This window comes from Molossus molossus, unplaced genomic scaffold (genome assembly GCF_014108415.1).
Source record: "Molossus molossus isolate mMolMol1 unplaced genomic scaffold, mMolMol1.p scaffold_m16_p_3, whole genome shotgun sequence".
NCBI classification, from domain to species: Eukaryota; Metazoa; Chordata; class Mammalia; order Chiroptera; family Molossidae; genus Molossus; species Molossus molossus.
Window position 1 is genome coordinate 14,759,467 of NW_023425366.1, and position 6,000 is coordinate 14,765,466.

Below are 6,000 nucleotides of genomic sequence, written 5' to 3' on the forward strand. Positions count from 1 at the left end.
ATCTGCAGTTGGGCTCTGTGGGTGTGGAGGGCAGACTCTAGGCATTGATCTATGCCATTTTATATAAGGGACTTGAGCATCTAAGAATTTGGGTATCTGTGGCAGGGGCGGGTGGGTGATGGGTTCTGAAGCCAATACCCCAGGATACCAAGGGAAAACTTACATTTTGAGGGAGTCAAATGATATAAGGGGATTTTTGACTCATGAGGTTTGGCACCCCTAACCTCTGAAGCATTGTTCAAGGGTCAGCTGTACAAGAAAGGGAATGTGGGCCTTTATTCTTCCCACTTCCTGGGAAAATGTTCTTTCCTTTGCGGAAAGCAAATGTATCTTCCTGTCTGACTTTGCCTCTCCAGCATAGTCCTTGCCTGAGTCATCAGCTCAGATGGAATGTTTTTCCACTGCTGGGTTTACACACAACAACTACTGTACCTGGTCTGTACTGCCCCCGCCCCCAGGTGGGAAAATGGAGCTCCTGACTATATATCTCAAAGAACCAGGTACATTAAATAGAAGAACGTAGTACACATTTCTAGTCTGGGGGAAAACTTCTCAAAAGGGAGGTAAAGATGACCTACTCCCCAGAGCACCCAGTCATTATTTCGAGGGGGGAGGGGGAACAGGCAAATCAATGGGAGTCCAAAAAAATGAAAGTTAGAAGGCTTGTCCTGGATGTTCCCACCATCCAACAGGAGTCAAAGTAGGTGATGGTCTCAAGTTCAAGGTGAATGTCCTGGTTTCTAAGGGGAGGCATTTACATGAACTGAACCCAGAGAGCAGGGTGAGTGGGTGGGTGGGAGCCTCAAGGGGAAGAAGCCCCAGGGATCAGCTCCTGACAGGGAAGGTGGGAAGGTGGACTTCATGTAAGGGGCAGCATCTTTTCAGAGTCATACACAAGTACAGTTAATATTCACCATGCAACACAATATCCCGTATCTTGAATTATCTATCTGTTCAGCAGAATGGTGCTATTGAAAAAATGGTGCTAATATCTAGATGGTGGCAGAACTAATATAAACATGTAAATAGATGTAGACGTGGGCACGTCCACATATACCTTCTGTTAAATGTGTAATGGTGTTGCTGGCCAATGCCCGTTCTATGACTTGGATACCAGAAACGTAAACTTTTTATATTATGTGCTTTTAAATTTTTTCCAAGCCATCAATTGTATATTCTTCTGATAAAATTCTGTGGAACATAAAACACTGAGGTTGGAATGAAATTCAAGATAGACCAGAAATAGGAGGGAAGTAGAAATGTTTACCTAAAGCCAGGAAATTTATTTCTAGATAATAATTACAGTCTTGTATTCTCTGTCTTCAAACACAAACATTGCAGTCTCTTGTGAAATAATAGTTCTAGAGAGAAGATACTTAAATTGTTAGTGATGAGAGTGGAGGAGAACCTGATATTTTTTCTAATGAGGCAATTCACGAAGACTGTCCCTGAAGTGTCCTGTAGGTTAAACCGATCGATTGAACTTGGTATTGTACCATGATAAGGTCATGCATGTCATCAGAGACCTGATATGACCAGTCTTTCAAAACTCAGGAACAAACATGGCTTCCTACTGACCTCAACTAGGCTGGTTTTCCCCATCTACAGACTGTTATTTATGATCCATGTAGTGACGATGGTAGAGATGTAGGGAGGGGCTGGCCAGGTGCTTTTCAGGCCTTTCTCCAGTCTCTCAAAGCTGGAATAGTGGCCCCTAATCTTGCATCATGGACATTCCCTTCCCATGCTGAGGCTGTGTTGGGAGCCAGTTGTGTGGCACCTGCCAATCTGGACCCTAGGATAAAGACAGCACTTGCTATTGGAGTCATCTGACAAGGTTGTTGCCTTGACAACCACTCAGCTTTGGGTCATCAGGGTTTTGACAGGTCCTTGTGCTTGTAACCAGAGGGACGCCTCAGATTATCAGGGCGACTCTGAAGGCAAGAACCTTGATGGTGTCTTCACCATTTCTCTGATGCTCATGGGGGCCAACAGGAAGCGGCACTGTTGGTTTATCTCATCCATGTTCTTCTTCCTCCCCAACTTGAACAAGCAAGTGAGACATGTGGCAGGAGACCCTGGATGCATGTCTCCTGTGACCCAGAGAGGGCCACCACAGGTCCTGGTGCTCAGAGACCTTAAGGTTCTCAAACCCAGTTTGGTTTACACCGCCTTTCACAGTGGGACAGTTAGCTCGTCCATGAAGAGTTGTGGGCTAATTTAATTCTTGAACACAAAACAGACTTCAACACCATGAGAAAACAATATTTCAAGAGACTAAATAGTGGAACAAGACTTCACTCAGTGATACAAACCATTGCCTCTTTGTAGGGTTTTGATGAGTTTTCTGAAACAAGAGCAAACCTCCACCTTATCTCCTGACACCCAATTAATAGCAGCATCCCAACGTGATCTTTCAGTTAGTGAGTGTCTTTGATAACCTTCATCAGGTTTCTGAAACACAGTTTGAGGGATTTATATTCTTTCAGATCATAATTTCCCAATCAATGGGCTAAAATCCTCTGAAGTCTGAAAATGGCACGTTGCTACCCCAGGGACTGCAGGTCTCAGCTCTCCTCCCTGCTGACTTTAAGAAGAAGGCCTGGGACAGCACCTATGCCCAGTGCACAGTGATGCACGTTCAAGAGAGAGGCGGGATGTGAACTGCCTGGTGCTACAACTTAGTCAACATGTTTAATGCTACTCCTGGATTTTCTATTGCTAATTCAGATATTATTGACATTATTATTATTATTGTTATTGTTATTATTAAGTTATATCATGTTTAAAAACCATGGCTGGGAAGCACAAGTCTACCTATTGCCCTCCAAACCATTGCCTCCCTGCATCTCTGTGCTGCTTTGCCAGGACCAGCCTCAAGGGGTACCCTCCTGGGTCCCTCAGTGTTTAAAACCAGACTGTAATCATAGCCTGTCAATGTGCATCAATAAATGGCTAAACTCATTGATACTTCTGTGTGGTTCATTTACCCCTGCTGCAAGACGCCCCCCCCCCCCATGCCCTGGCGTGTAGCCACCTGCTGGAGGGTGCTGTCGGTTTCTTCCATGCTCCTTGAAGGTTCCTCCTACTTCACCCCAGATCAGTGTGTTACTGGATGAATCACATCCAGGTGAGGTTGAGGTAGAACTTAGGTCTCTTCTCACGAGTGATTATGTAATAATTGACAATCTACCCTATGATCCTCTAAAGCAAGGCCTAAAATTCTCCGCAAGATCGGAGCCATGTCTTCAGCATTACCTATTCCTCATCTTATCCAAATTGTAGACATCTCATCCAAAGTGTAGACACGATGTTTAAAAGTAACCCACATCTAGAGGAATGTGCTTTGGAAACCCAATCCTTTTTCAAAGATGGTTCGCAGCACAGTGAGTGCAGCCAGCAAAGGTAGGATTTGGACGCGTGTGCTTGGAACCCACGTCCGTGAAGTGACTGGAAGCGCCGGGGCATGAGGAGCCAGCTCTCTGCAGGTGACCCTAGAATGTTTGAGGGCACACACAGAGGGTCATGGACACTCCCTGTTTGTACCTGGGAAACTCCTCTCTGTGACGCTAGTAACTCATATCCTACGAAGCTCAGCTCAAGTGCTGCTGCCCCCCCCCCCAAGCCTGCACCTTCCCCGCCAGAAAGACCGAGGCACCTCTCTGCGCCCCTTCACCTGCCCGATTCCTTCTAGAATAGAGGGCAATGTCCCCCAAGGGACTTCTAACAATGTTCTGGAGCCGTTTTTGTTTGCTTGTTTATTTTTTGTTTTCACAACTGATGGGGGAGGAGAAGTGCTTCCGACGTCTCGCGGGTAAAGGCCGAGGACTGCTAACACCCTACAGGACAGCCCCTTCCCACACAAAGGATCATCCGGCTCAGAATGTCACTAGTTCTGCAGCTGAAAACTGCACTCGGATAATTACCATCTTGGAATGAGTAGCAGCAGGGTTTCGGGGTTGGGTAAAACTGAGCTCACCCTAAAATTCAGACCTCACAAAAGGTCTGATGAAGAAGAAAAATAATGCATCAGGATTCAAAGCACATTAGCTTGACAAAAGCACCCTATTGTTGGCGGGCAGAGGTGACAGGTTCCGAGGAGTCTCGGGCTGCAGCCCCTGGGGCCCAAGGGTCTCAGTCCTGGAGCCAGGGGCCATAAACCAAAGCAGGCAACATGGAAAAGGTTTGGAATAAACATCCTCCTCCAAATGAGGTTTCTAACCAAGCAATGGACATAATAAGCCAGATCAAAATAACAGCTTTGCTAATGGTGAGGCTGGCTTGGAGAGCACAGCTTGGATGCAAATGAAAAAGGGCTTTCCTACCCTTCTGCACACCTCCAGGGTTCGTCTGGGTAGGGGACAGGGGGGGGGGGCAGGAGGGAGGGAGAGAGGGAGAGGAAGAGAGGGGGAGAGAGAGAGAGAAATGGACCAGGCAGCCCATTATCCTCAGTAAGTAGAAGTGTCCACGGTCATCAAACATTCATCAATAGCAGCATTTCTCCTGCTACCATAAAGGTCCCGAAGGGATGTCCCCAGCCTGGAAGTAGAGAAGCAGAGTTCTCTTGTTTCTATGGGAGGGAGGTAAGATTAGTACGAGATGGGGGTCAGAGAAAGCGTTATCTAAAAATGATTTCTGTCCCACAAATCATGAATAATGATGTGGTTTTTCCTTTCCTGTTTTTTTTTAAGCGTCACCTGAGGACATGCTTAGAGAGAGGAAAGGAGAGAGAAAGAGAAACATAGATGTCAGAGAGAAACATCCATTGGTTGCCCTCTGTTCTTGCCCCAACCCGGGATCAAACCCACAACCCTCATCCCAGGTACGTGCCCGACCAGGAATTAAACCTGCAACATTCCGGTACACAGGACAACACTTAGTCGACTGCGCCACTCCGGCCAGGCTAATGGTGTGGGGTTTTTACAATATCATAATGAAAAGATTTGGAAGAACTGATGTAAGAGGAAGACACAAGTCAGTAAGAGGGTCGTCCCGCCTTATCTGCTGAACCCCCACAGAGCATTGCCCACTGCCTCGCTGGGGGACCCCTGGGCTCCTCCTTCAGTGGTAGAGTCTGGCTCACCCCATCCCCAACTTGGTGGGCTGTTGCCAGGCCTAGGGGTGCTCGGTAATGGTGCCTGCAGCCTCCACAATGATGAGACGTGGTGCCGGGGGCGATATCGGGGACCGGGCCCAGCTGGAGTGTGACATCAAGCATCAGTGCCCAGTGGCAGCTGTGGCGGTGCCGGCACCATCACTACACAGCTTCCTCTTTGGTTACTAGGAACATCCCGCAGCCGCTGCGGCGGGAGGGGAAGATGCTGCTGCGCGGTCAGAGGACTTCGGAGAGCCAAGGACTTCGGAGAGCCAAGGACTTCGGAGAGCCGGTCCACAGGAGACACTGCCTTGCTGCGCCCAGGTATCGGGGAAGCATTCGCAGGGGCTGGAATCCCTCAGCGCAGGCGGGAACAGGCGCAGGGAAACGCGGGCTCTTAGCCCTCACCAAGCTGTATTCTCAACTGCCGGCGGGAAGCACTTGCTAACAACACTTTGGCCTGCACGCGGCTCCTCTGGGCCCAGCTCTGTGAGGAGAGGGAAACTGCTGTTCGGTGTTTTCATTCCTGGAGCCTTGTCCACTGCCTGCACCTAATATATGCTCAGTAAAATGGATTGAGTTCATTGATGCCAAGTTAAGGGGCTAAGAGAAACACGTAGAGGTCTTCTAGCAACTGAGAGGAAGGTATCCTAGAAGCTGAGATTAGGAAGCCGTCCAGACCAGCGCGCAGAGCTAAGGGGGCCCTCACTGCTGGAAACGAACAGCTAATTACAGGCACCCGGACATCCAAGCAACCCTCATAACAACAGCATTTGGGAACATACGTGCCCTGTGAGAGGGCAGGGTCTCTCTGCAGGACCCAGGGGGTAAAACTAGCCTCTGCGGGGTCCACCTAACTACCCTCTGCGGGGGTCCTCCCCTGAGCCCTTCCCACTGTGCGGAGA